At 38.8% G+C, this 13,734-nt stretch overlaps 1 pseudogene across 3 annotated transcripts; it reads right to left on the bottom strand.

Annotated features, from left to right (window-relative positions):
- Positions 1-341: 341 nt before the first annotated feature.
- LOC101155972 (crystallin J1B-like) lies at positions 342-12,328 on the bottom strand (annotated as a pseudogene). 3 transcript variants are annotated; one of them, XR_002292598.3, is made up of 11 exons: positions 12,215-12,328; positions 11,513-11,652; positions 11,079-11,153; positions 10,533-10,736; positions 9,713-9,811; positions 7,780-7,872; positions 7,554-7,710; positions 7,356-7,471; positions 3,817-3,894; positions 2,751-2,890; positions 342-2,074 (listed from the first exon to the last, which is right to left on the bottom strand). The product of XR_002292598.3 is annotated as a crystallin J1B-like, transcript variant X1 (transcript). The 3 variants fall into 3 exon arrangements; XR_002292599.3 differs by having other exon boundaries at positions 10,557-10,736; XR_002292600.3 differs by lacking the exon at positions 3,817-3,894 and having other exon boundaries at positions 511-2,074.
- Between the last annotated feature and the right edge of the window lie 1,406 nt (positions 12,329-13,734).

The following is a 13,734-nucleotide window of genomic DNA, read 5'->3' as shown; positions in this document are numbered from 1 at the left end:
AAACATTTTTTTCTGATTTATATTTTTAAAATACAATTATAATAATAGTCCAACGCTGGCATGACCGAAAAACTTCAAACATACATTTTTAGTTGGCAAAACCTTAAAACGAACATAGTCGAAGGTGGAAGGTTTCCATCTTTCTTTGCATGACTTCTTGGGCATTAAAATCCATTTGCTGCATACATATTACGCGGAAATGTCGTAGTTTCGTGTCGCAGTTTCATTGTGTACAGTTTATTATCATATTGAGATAAGATAAACTAGGGAGTGACAAGAAGCGAGATAAAGTGTCTTTTGAATAGCTGTGTGCAAGGTGTGTAATAAGACATGTATACAAGTGTTTGTAATAACTTTATTAACACTGAAATTTTTCATAATGTACACACATCATTTAAAGACCCACTACAATGAAAATCATCATTAAAAACCCATTGGGAAACCTTTTAAAATAGATCAAAAGATGATTGGAGTGGGATTTTAAAACACACACTGAATGCACCACACAAGCAGAACACAATAGTGACTTTATTTTGCCTCTTTAAAAAATACAAATAAAGAAAATAAATGATAAACGAGGGGAAAAAGTAACTTTCTTAAATTTCAAATTCATATTTCAAGTTCTATTTAATATTTTTAAACTATGTTGCGTTGGTAATGTCAAAGGGTACTGTGTCCGTTTTTTTTAAAGATGTTTAATTTTGTAAAGAGTTACCCTTATACTTTATAAATAAAGTTTGATTGGATTGGATTTGATTTGATTAACTGCAGCACAAATCATGGAACAGACGCTTTTCACGTGGCGTCACATGATCGGCATTTTTGTTACGTTACCATTGAAAAGGGCATTTTTTAAACTAGAAAATTACTTTAATTGTTTAAAAATTGACTTTTTTTACCTACTTCTTAATGAGTTGTTTTGGAGAATGACATCAATATGCAATGTTTGGATTAAGTTTCTTCTCGTTTCTGGTGGAGAACCTAAGCAAAGTTTTCATGTTTGGAACATCAGTCAGCCAAGGCAGAGAAATTAAAAACTACTACATTTTTATGGCTTTTTGCACAAAACGTATAGAGATTAAATAAATATGGTGCTTTTTTTTTTCTTTTTTTTTTTTTACAAACCTTTTGTAAGAAAGGCATCTTTGGAGGGAAGTCAGGCCAATTTTTTAGAAAAACACAACCCATCATCAGATCTGGTTGCGATTATGCCAGAGTGGGGCTGCTACCTGCTGTGTGGGAGGAAGTCAAGCAGAGGCAGACTTCCCCTCTGCAGGCTTCCAACACACCGTCAGCTGCCATCTCTGCCTCCGTACTGCATTCAATAAAACTTTTGCTCACCAGAAATTAAAGCTTTACCACTGCAACTGTTGGTTTAAAACATTTCCTTATGGTTAAGGTAACAAGAGAGGCATAAATACTGAAAACCAAACAGTTTTTCACTGTCTGTCAAGCTGCGTTTTTAAGTTAAGATGAGGACAAATCCAACTTTCATACATGTCGGGGTGGAGGCGTTGAACACATCAGCACTTGTAGAAAGACTGCAGAGCAGAGCGGGGCCCTCTGAGGAAGGTGGAGGTTGTTCCAGCAGTAAATCCGCCCGTCGCTGCTCTTTCACTTCACGATAACAGAGAGCACTCCGAGGAATAAGACCAGAGAGCCCTGCTCTGAGCTGACAAAAAAGGATTTTCCGATCAGCCCCTGATACAGACAACAGAACAGAAGCGCGATGGGAGCAGAGACGTCCAAAAACCAGAAGCCTGCACAAACTATCACTTGGTTACATGATGGAGCTTCTGACAGAGCAAAAGGATTCAAGTTTCATTCAGCACATGGCTTTAGAATGAAGCTGTCATTAGCTGCAGCTGCCAAAGAAAAACCCATCTGTAGCGGGAAAGTCTGCGAGGATCATGTCCCTGTAAGCGAACGCAACATGGCCTGTTGTGTTTGTGGCACAGCGGGAGCTGAACTACACGCTTCGACTCTTGTTGACCACACTTTTGGCCAGCTCCAACAGGAGAGGGAATCTGAGCGTCCTCTTCCTCCACGACTCCGGAACTCCCTGAAGACCGCTCTGAAAAAGACATGAGGCAAAAAAAAAACAAAAAATGCTGAGTCTTTAGCGCAAATGAACTGGAACACTTTCCAAATACTAAAAATGAAAAAGCAAAAATCTACAGGAAAGACAGCTTCCATCCTGCATAATTCTTCCACAGTGGATAGGTTTGTATTCAGAGGGATGGTCTTTAATTATGATTAGGCCGTTTTTAGGCAAAAAATTGTGCCATTTTCTAGGACATTGTTTCTGCAGAGCGGCAGGAGTTCATTAGAAATTTGCCACTGTAAGCTAGCAAGAGAGGTGTCCAAATCCAGGCCTCGAAGGCCGGTGTCCAACATGTTTTCCAACAAACAAGCTCCTTATTGGCCAAATACACCTGATCCAGGTAATCAGCAGCAGACCAGGCAGGCTTTCTGGAAAACCAGAAGGAGGGTGGACCTCCAGGGCTGGATTTGGGTTAGGAGCTCCAGTAATGATGAGGGAAAAGGGGGCAGGACTGCTCTGGTCCCCACCACAATTCAGAAAACGACACAGGTTTTTTGGATTTTGCCTAAAAATGGCATAATCCTAATTCTAAGACCACTGGGAACGCTTCTACAATAAAACAAAAGTAAGGCTGGACCACTGACCACTACACCACCAGCCCATTTCTGAGGATTTAGGCCATCAAAGCCAACCAGCATTAACTGACCTGTGCTCCCAAACAAGCTCCTATAAAGGAGGCTCGGCTGGCGGTGCATCCTCCACGCCGCATCGTGTCTCTGACGGCTTCATCCAGTCGGCTCAGCGTCAGGACTCCATGGAGCGCCGCCTGGAAGGCACCGGGCAGAGCTGGACACACATTCAGACCATTAATGACAAATGGGATCCGGTTTGTTGCTTCATTTAACCAGGCTTCCATTTCTCCATAAATGCTCCACATTTCATATGAAATCAGGATATTCTTGAGGTGAACAAAAAAACCAGATTGTAAAACTGAAAAACAAAAAAACAGGAAAGGAAAAACGTTTTCAACTTCAATGGTAAACTTAAAAGAAATGTAGACATTTTATTGTAAATTTGAAATAAATTCATTTTAAACTAGAAGGAAATCATGAAACTTTTAAAGAAGAAAAAAGTTAACCTAAAAATGTTACCAAATGTGAATTAAAATATATTTATTTTCTAACTTTCTTCATTTGCAAATTTTCAATATTTCTTTCAGGTTTTAAATAAAACAATAAATGTTTAAACAAATATACATATTTTTATTTAAAATTTTATTTTTCAAATATTTAAACTTATATTTTTAACATTTCTATCAAATTTACAATATAATGTTTTTTAATTTACAAATTAATTTAGCAAATTTTAATGTTAATTTGTTTTTCAAATTTACATTTTTATTTTTTAGATTTCCAATACTTTCCTCAAGTTTTCAAAATCCATTTTTGAGTTTTAAAATTGTCAACCATTTCTTGGGAATTTAAAATCCAGTCTATCCTTCACTTTGAGCTGAACCTGATTTAACTCCCTCATTTTGCCTTCTTTTTTTTTCTTTTTTTCTTTCACAGCCATCATCAGGGACCTGGAGACAGAAACGTGCTCGCTTTCGTTTCAAACCGGAGACGTTGACTCAGCAGGACGAGCGAAACGGGGAGGAAGGAGGAGGAAGACCATTAGAGATCAAAGACCAGCGGATCTGCTGGCAGGAAGAGCGTGCAGCCAGGCAGTGCCAAGTCAACAGACTGGAGCCCTGCTGCTGTCTGCTTGCTTACCTCATGTGTTAGTGAACACAGCAGGTATGAGCTGATGGGATTGCTGGGCTAGGCTGTCCTTCACCTGGTGGACATGCGCTTCCATGGAGACACGTTGGGAAAGAGAGGAAACATTTACTTTGCTGCAGTGACACCGTTTTCCATGTTTTTGTTGATTAAAAGGGAAAGACTGTGCATTTTAATGTATTTTCTGTAATTATTGTCATGTTTCTGACCTTCACTGCATATCAGTGAAGGGATTTTCCTACATAAAAATCCACCATGGTTTAAAGAAATTCATATAGATCTCTAAAAATGAACCACCCTGATGAAGTCATGGCTCATTTCAGATAAAAACTGTGAAGAAAAAATTGAAGGAATTCAGGGTAAAGCTATTTTTAAATGTTCTCATATCAAAAGCAAAACAGTTTGGAAAATAAGGGTATAGTCCGGACGCTTTTAATTTGAAAGCGGATCCCTTTTCTTCATTGATTTCACAGTCTAATTGTGTGAAAGTTGATCTTGAAGTGACCTTTTCTTGGATTTTTCCACCAACCAGTTTTTTGCATCAGTTTTTCTTTGCATCAGTTTTCTGACATCACAGCAGGAGAAACCATCCAAATAAAAGACGAACGGGGGCCAAAATCTCTTCTGAGGCTCAATCAATGGGTCAAAATCCACCAAGGAAATCAAACACACGTGTCGGGGATGTCTAAAAGAGGTTTTTAACTTATTATTGGATGAGTCTACGGCTTGGCGGCCATTTGATGTGAAATTTGGCAATTTTCCAACGATGTGGGAAATGAAGACTTTTGTTGGAGCGAGCTTTACAAAATGTCACACACATGCTGCCAGGTTAAATCTACAACCACGACCCAGGTTTTGTACAAGTAACAAATTTAGTAAAAATCAATCGCCTTCTAACTCCTTGGGCATCATCATGTAGCTACTTTGTATAAAATGCTGAAATTGGAAGTTGTGGATTTTGAACGACGTTAGCTTGGCGCACTCCCAAAATTGGCGTTCCCCTGTTAAATGCACTTTTTTTTTTACCAGGATAGTGTGAAAATTGAATACATGAATCCCTTTACCAGGTTCCAAGTTGTTTTTAGCTTCTTTTTGCTCTAAAAAGTCGAGAATGTTTGTCTCATTAAGAGCTAGGATCTAGAAATAAGTAAATTATTATTATTAAAATGAGTCTAAATCTGTTTGCTTCATACTCTTGACAAAAATATTTTGATTGATTTAAGACCAAAAAAATTCAAAGTGTGCTTGAATTTTTGGTTACATTTTAGGGATGTTATTTAAAGTTCAATAAATGTTGACAAGTTAAACTGGCTTTCATTGTCATTCATCAAAAATGTACATTTATGTTCTAAGAATAAGTGCTGGTGTTTGATTCTATTAGAATCTGTTATGTTGGGCCACTTTGTACTGAGACTAGTTTTTGTAACTGTTATCAAAATTAACTTCAATTAAGTACATTAAAAAAATATACAAACCAGTTTGATTTAAACTAGCGAAAAATACTTATTAGGCTGTATAACATTCAATTTAAAGTTATTCTGTCCAGAAGTTAATTTTTATTTTGTTTTTACTGTTTTGAATGTTTGTGTGGAATTCTTTGTGTTTAGATTTTAATGTATTATTATTACATTTCTTGTTAAGTAAAAATGGACAGATAATTCAACTACTTATCAGTGACTTTCTTCTGAAGATTCGTGTTCTTTTCCTGTTTTTGCAGTGTGACTGAGCTGCATGTTGCCATCAGCAGGTGGTGGTGTAGGCTCTGAGGATGACTTGTGATGAAGATGAGAGGAAATGTGACTTCACACTTCTGAAAAAATTGATAAAGCTCTTGAAGAATTCTAAAATTGATTGTTTTGTCAGTTTGATCTCTTCCATTGAAGTTTTTTTTTGCTATTCTCTCATTCTTGTCAGTTTTGACATATGACATTCTCAAAAGCCACGTATTGGGAAATGTAAAAACCAGATTGAGAATTTATGTTAAGTAAGTCTATTTGAAATTTCTCTTCTAGCATCCATTTTTCTAACCAGCAACTTCAAAATGCTCCAAATAAAAAAGTTGATGGCCTTTAAACAAACCATGAGAGGAGATTTCACTTGGACACGCCGTAACTTTAGCTTCTGCTTTACATGGAAAATATAGCAAATGAGCAATGCATGCTGGGTGATTTAGAAAATAAAAAGGTTATATAAACTTCTCTTTATACAAACATTTGATTTTCTTTAAATAGGTCGTCCTAAATTACAGTGTTGATTATAAAAATTAAGCGCCTTCTAATAATTTTTCACTAATTAATGAAAATAGATTTTTCTGTCGAAATTTTTTTCCCCAATAGATCCCAAAATGTGTTACAGTAATTTACAATAATAACAAAAATATTTTACTATAAAAATAAAAAAATTAATGTGTTTTACTTTTTTTTAAAATTATCATATTTTCTAAACTAGAAGGCGTATGTAAAAGCCCAAATTTTTTTCCAAAATTGACAGTGTGCCCTATAATCCGTAGCGCCTTCTATATTTTGATCAATTCTGGTCACTGATTTTGAGAGGTACACAGCGCGCTGTTAAAATTTCAGTCTTTATTTAACGAGTTCCACATGAAACGGCCGATATGTAGTGGTGTTGGACTGTGTTTTTTATTTATTTTACGTGTTACTAACACGGTTGGGAGTTAGCATAGTCACAGTAATGTTTGTTTTAATGCTATCAGGCTTTTTTTTAATGATACCAGTTTCGGAGTAAACGTTTTTGTAAATATGCTAACGTGTGGCAGTGTTCGACTGTGTGCGTTGTTTTTTGTGTTACTAACTTGGTTGGGAGTTGGCATAGCATAGTTTTTACGTCAATCAAGATTGGGGCTATATGTGTATTCCCGCCCTTCTCCCTAACTACTAAAAAACCATATAGTGCGGGACTATCGCCCTGGATTTCAAAAGCAATTCGGACGCCATGCCCACTACTTTTTTTTTCTTTTCTAATTGATTTGAACATTTTTACTAAAATTGCTCAAACGCAATGCATTGTGGTCTATATTCCCCAATCTAGTGAGTATCGATGCGCACCGCTTTTTCACAGAGACTTCTGGGAAAGTTCTAGGGCACTCAATTTTGGAATTGTAGACAGTCCTACAAAATGGCGAATGCACTATAAGGTGCACTGTGTGGTGAGGAGGGAGGGAATTCGCGCACAACCTGAGAGATGCAGGTTTAGAGAATTCGCTGACGCAGTAACACTTAAAATGTGGCTAACATGTAGCATGTTACAAACAAGTTCTAGAGGTACTGTGACACAGATGTACAGACTTATCTCTTATCTCGTATAATGCATTATAGTTTCAAAATTATAAATGACATAGGTTTGAAAGTAGACCATTCATTGGTGATGTGCCTTATTGTCCAGTGCGCCTTATTGTGTGCTATTGATCAATTAGTTTTCAAAATGACTCAGTGTAGTTAAAAATAGCTAAAAATATAATAATACATCGAAAAATATTGTGTTCTTTGAAAGGAATAGAACTTCTTAAGCCCTACCAACCACTGCCTTGTCCAGATCCTGAGGGTTTTGTCTCTTTGGGTCATTCAGCTGAGCAAGAACCACATCCAGCACCTTCGGATCAGGACCGTTCAGGATGAAATGCTCTAAAACCCTAAGACGTCAAACAGGAACATAAAGTCAGACGGACAGGAAGCTCACAACTTTCTTTTCCTGGTAGCACCTGTCCTCCTGACCTTGCTGCAGCCAGAGTCACCGCCACGCACATGTCGTTGTTCTGCGTGACTCGGACGGCCTTCTCCACCTTCTCAAGCATCTCCGGCTTGCCGGCGAAGGCGGCCACCACCGGAGCCAGTTTGGTGATGCCATCTATCTGACAGTCCACGTCACAGCCTTGGATACAAACAGCAGTAACAACACAGCAGTCGTTGACAGAAGATGCTTGATACCTGCAACATTTACCGGTTTCTTCTTTGCCAGCATCCACGTTTCTGATGAAAGCCTTCAGGCTGCTGTGCCTCCACGGGCCATCGATCGGAAGAACGGCTTTGGGCCCTGCATTTGGAAGCATTAGTCTGAATGGTAGCGTGGCTGTGTCTGAATTCCCTCACTAGTCCCTAATCCTACACGACTATATAGTGTGAGACTACGAAGTGCCTCAGATTTTAATGTAATTTAGACACCATGGTCACCTAAACACCAAATAGGACGTCACCCAAACTTGGATAATTTATAAAAAATACATTTAAATATATTTTTTTTCAAATGACAAATACTTTACACGCAATGCATTGTGGTCTATATTTGCCAATCCAGTGAACATTGATGCCTACTTGTTTTTTGCTGAGACTTCTGGTAAATTTCCAGGGCACTGGATTTTGGAATTGTAGATTGGGACACCCTAAAAAAAACAAAGAATGTCCTATGTAATGCACTAACCGGGGGGTAGTGAGGGACTTTGGACATAAAGCATTAATTAGGAATGTCTATCTATCCGATTGACTAGAATTGATACACATCTCAATACAATACAATTCAAACATAAAAACTTGCATTCTGGGTCTTTTAGGCTGGTTGGTTCTTTATGTGTCATTTTAATTTATTCAGGTATTGTTTAAAGGGCTTTTAAAAAAAGTATTATCGTATGTTTGGCGCATACATCCCTCTGTGGTTCACCTTCAGCCAAACCCAACTTGGCTGAAGCAAGCTTGTGATTGGATGTCTTTTTGTTTACATTACATATGCATAAAAGGCAACAGAGAGCAAAACAGGAAGAGAAACTGACCAAGTTCGCCAGAAACTGATTATTTACTTCCTGTTCAATTTTATACCTTTTTAACCAACACAAGCTTATTTGTCATTGCTGTTACTTTTAGCACTAGAATGATTTTTGGATATACATCTGTATACTTTAATATCAATTCAACCAGAAGAGGAGAAAAAGACGTCTTTTTGGAGTTCTCTATTTTGTTGGGCTGGGATGTACATCCCTGTTCTGCTATGAGTTAGAAAACTCTCTAAAATTTACTGGACCCAGTGGTGTACTGTGCGACTATGGTAATTTACTGCTCGAACGCACTTCATGGGACATCCACACATTAACGACAAAAAGAACAGAAAACTGCTAATTCAGTGAAGACATTGAATGGTTTTCATGGATAGGCCCATTAGCAAGGGGAAAAAAAGCCTTTACATGCTGTTATCAGACGATAGCAGAGGCTCCAGCATCCCAGCAGGACTGTAAAAGTTGGTGATTAACCATTGACTGTATATGAGAACTTGACTGAGTGACCCCTCCACCCTCTCGTTCCAAACAGGAAGTTTAGCTGCTAGTTCCAGGAAGCTAAAATCCCATAGACTTCTGTTGAGAAATATAAAGCTATTACCCTATTTGTCATAACAACCATTGTTTCTCTGATGCCTTTTTTTTTTTACACGTTCTTGCTAATACTGGCTTTTTGTCATGATAATTTTTCTCTATTGTAAGTTATTCAAGTTATAAACTGGCCAATCAGTTTCCTCAACAAAAGTATGCGGTCTAAAAGTATGTTGAATGTTCAAAACGTTTGATTGACAGATTTAAGTGGTATCAGTGTGGATTTCCAACAGGCTCACTCCTGATTGGCGAGACAATAGAAACGTTGACTCGGACCAACCACTTCTTACTGATGATTTCTGGTTCCAACATGGCGGTGTCTGTATTGCGCAAAATTGACGAATGAACTGATTTTGTTTAGTTGAAGCCTGGAAGTTATTCATTTTCTATGGGTGACGTCACATTTGATCAATCCAGTTCTCAAATTAGGTCAATGTGATTAACATGTGCAAATGGCCGTCCTGAACATGCAGCAGCTCAGGCTTTAATGTTTGTGCAGCAGCTGGACAGAGAAAGCACCTTCTTTTTTCCTGTAGGGATCATTAACAGGTAGATCGTACACAGTCTCCGGTCCAAAGAACTTGTAGAAGCGCTCAGTTAAGTCTTTCACATCCAGATCTGCCAAAAAAGGAAAAGTAGAAAAAAGATTCTGACTTTGTTTTCTTAACCCTACATAACCCATTGTAGTATATTTGATTCACGCATTTCTGAGTACTTTACTTCTTGGCAAGATCCAAAACTTCCTTAAAAACCAATTGTTTGTATTTTGGTCCCATGCTTCCTGCCCTGTAGTGCATTTTCATGCCACTAGGGGCAGTAGAAGAGCTTTTTCCTGCTCATTTCGCGAAGGCTGCCTCCATTAAAATCCAAGAAACACTTTTGGCGGGAAAAGTTTTGCTAATTTTCAAAACTTTTCAAAGGAAATAACTCATCTATTGGTAATCCTCTTTTCAAATGACTACTTTCTAAATTTAAAGCGGAATTAGTTGATTCTTTATAATCCATTTAAACCATGTTATGAAAGTGTGGATCAAATTTGAGACAGTGGCTAAATAAGGGAAAAATCTTCCTGTACATTCTTGTCAATCTTTATGCATCTCAAACTAAGATTTGTGAGCAAAACGTTACCAAATGAACCAACTTATCATACCATCGTATGTCATAAAAAATGTATTGGAAAAAATATTTTTTGTGGATTTCATCAAGGAGAAAAAAAGTCCTAATTTCAATAAATGTTCCTTTTCTGTCAATTCTTTGATGCAGTGGGCTTAACAGTGTTAATATCTTAAATCTGACTGAAAAACTAAAAATAAAAGAAGCATTCTGAGCTCTGAAAAACCTGGATTTGGGTCAACAGAAGTACCTCCACACTGACTCAGAGACTCCAGCAGGACGTACGCCTGGTCCCCATAGCAGGTCTGCTCGCCTGTTGCCCTGCAGTAAAAAGGATTGGCTGACTGAGGCCGAAACTCTGGACAGGGCTCCAGATCGGAGAGGACTTCCTTCAGCCTGTCGGGGTTGTAAATCCAGTGCATTGGCTGGGCTGACGACAAGAACATGACAGGTGAAGGTGAAATGAGTCTCCTGCAGTGGCAGGAACTCCTGTTCTCCTTCAGCTTTCAGTTTTCCATGCAGCCGCTGGAAAAGCACACTTTTGTTTTCGTGACTCATGAAAAAAACACGCCACCCTTGTGTTTTATCAGCTCCAACAGATGTTTCTGATGGAACAGGCTGCAGATAACGCTCAAGTAATTGTGAAAACCAGCTCACTTGCACATTTTACAGACTTTTATCACAAATACAACAAAAATATCTGCAAATATTTTTAAGGAAACATTTGTTTTTATAAGAACAACAAATGCAAGTTGCATGCACTTTATCTCACCAGCGGCGTCTGCCACTGCTGCACCGATGATGGCTCCAATGGCTCTGTCAGCCACGGTCAAGGCCATTTTTGTCACTGTATTAGAGGAAAACATGGATAAGATACAAGACAGTTGCAATGACAGCTGACATTTTGTAAGAAAACAAAAATAAATTGCTGCCTTGACAAGACTGTCCCTAAAAAACTTGATGACACTAAATTTGGCTAAATTTAGCTTTAACTAACATAAACGAGAGATCTGTTACATTTTATGTCCATCAGAACAACAGATTAAACTAATTTTACACTACTTAAACTACAAAAATGTAGAAATTATTAGGATAAATGTTAGTTACTGACTTTGATATACTTTAAAACAAAAGCTATTCATGAAACACAAAAAAACAAAGAATTTTTTTAGTTTGATCTCAGAAATCAGGTGTTTAAACTCTTACCTCAGTGGCCAGTCTTTAACTCTCACGCCACCACGTGAAATGTTGTCTGAAATACTGTTTTCTGGTGGGGAGGGGGTCCTTCAGAGAGGGTGATATAAGCATTCAACCACTACGGGTCGAAAAACTGTTGCATAATGATCCTGACGGAGTTTCAAAGAGAGATTTCAAAATTAGAAAAATAAACTTCAAATTTCCAAATACAGCATTACAACAAAAAAACATGTTTTATATGTTTTATACTTATATACTATAGTGATTTAGGAAATGAAAATAAAGCCATAAAATGATTACAGTTTTTCTCAAAAAGTCAATCCCCTTAACCAAATGACCAGTTGTCTAAACACATTTACTAAATTTTACCACCTTTTTCCAATATCTTAAACACATTTCACATGAAGACACACTTCACAGAACACAATCCTCTGTTCTCATAAATATTAACATGTTTTTCTTTGCTAAAAGAGAAGTTGCAAAAGAAATCTGTTCATATTCTCAAATGAAAGCTCATGTGATGCAAAATACTAGCCACAGTCAGCAAGATTTGAACACAATGAACACACATTCTTAACACACTGTCATGTGCGGGAGGCTCGAGAGCCGGTAGGACCCAGGCGCAGAGACGGGAGGCAAACGGGTTCAAGGGCAAGGGGTTTAATTATAACAAAAAGCTCTGCAGAGCAGGATGACAAAACAAAAACTCACTGTGGCGGGGCATGAAACATGGCATGAACGGACGAGGCCACATGAAGACGTTAAACACACGACCAGAAGTTAATGGACCAGCACAAGAGGAAGGCAGAGACAGAACTTATAAACAGACAGGGCAGACACGACACAGGTGAACACAATCAGGGCAGATGGGGACCAAAGGAAGTAAAACTCAAGAAACAAGACAAGACAGGAAACCTTTCAAAATAAAACAGGAAACAGAACTTAACCATGACAGAACAAGACAGAAAGCAAAAACCAATACAAAAGAAACTCAAACCATGACACACACAAAGACTCAAAATTGAAGACACTTGTTGCTAATTCTAAACAAGATTTCAAAGAAACACAATGGATGAAGGAACAGTCAGGGGAAGAGGAATATGAATCAGAGGAGGGAGAAGAGCTGGCCATGGAGGAAGAGGAGCAGGCCAACAAGAAAGAGGAGTTAAAATCAGAGGAGGAAGAGGAGCAGGCCAACAAGGGAGAGGAGGAGGTCCAGGATGGAGAGCAAGACAAACTCGCACCATCATTACGGACGAGATGCGAGCAACAGTCATTGACCATGTCATTTTCCATGGCATGACAAAAGCTGAAGCAGGACAAAGAGTCCGTCCAAACCTTATGAAGTTCACTGTGTAAACCATTATCAGGGCTTTCAGGCAATTCAACAGGTATACAGTACAACAGGTACAATATTGCTTTCTTTGTCACAATCCAATTTTACAAGCCTGTGAAAGTAGTCTATTGGTTTCAGATCAGTTGTTACTGTATTGTAAAACATGTCAATCGACAACACATTTCTTTCTTTAGAGTTGAAGGAATGACACATAGAGCTGGGAGGGTTGCCATATTTACTGTCATGATTTGAACTTGTTGTCTTGTTTTTGGTCCTTGTTCTGTCTTGTATCTGTTTCCTGTTTTATTTTGAAAGTCTCCTGTCTTGTCTGTTTTCTTGAGTTTTACTTCCTTTGGTCCCCATCAGCCCTGATCGTGTCCACCTGTGTCTTGTCTGCCCTGTCTGTATTTAAGTCTTGTCTCTGCCTTCCTCCAGTGTTGGTCCATTAGTATTCCTGTTCTGGTGTTCATGCCATGTCATGCCCTGTTCCTCGTTTCTTGTCCCACGCCACGCCACGCCACGCCACGCCACGCCACGCCACGCCACGCCACGCCACGCCACAGTGAGTTTTCGTTTGGTTTTTGTCATCCTGCTCTGCAGCGCTTTTTGTTTGTTCTTTTTGTGCATTAAAACCCACTAGCCCTGATCCTTGCCTCCTGCCTCTGCATCTGGGTCCAACCGGCTCTCGAGCCACCTCACCGTGACAGAATGGACCAACCATATTTTTTGGACCCAGCAGAGCGGGACATGCAGCTCCTAGAGGCTTATTGTCAGGAAGCCGAGCGCACGAGGTCTTACTGGGTTTTCGACCAGGCCCAGTTTGCCTCGTATGCCTGGAGTGGGAGCCACCTGGACTTCACAGGGAGCCGTCTTGCCCTGAGGGGGGGTCGTCGCC

The sequence above is a fragment of the Oryzias latipes genome, chromosome 20 (assembly GCF_053564925.1).
Source record: "Oryzias latipes strain Hd-rR chromosome 20, Olatipes_Hd-rR_3.1".
NCBI classification, from domain to species: domain Eukaryota; kingdom Metazoa; phylum Chordata; class Actinopteri; order Beloniformes; family Adrianichthyidae; genus Oryzias; species Oryzias latipes.
Note: the sequence above shows the minus strand (reverse complement) of the source record. Positions and strands in the feature narration are given on the sequence as shown.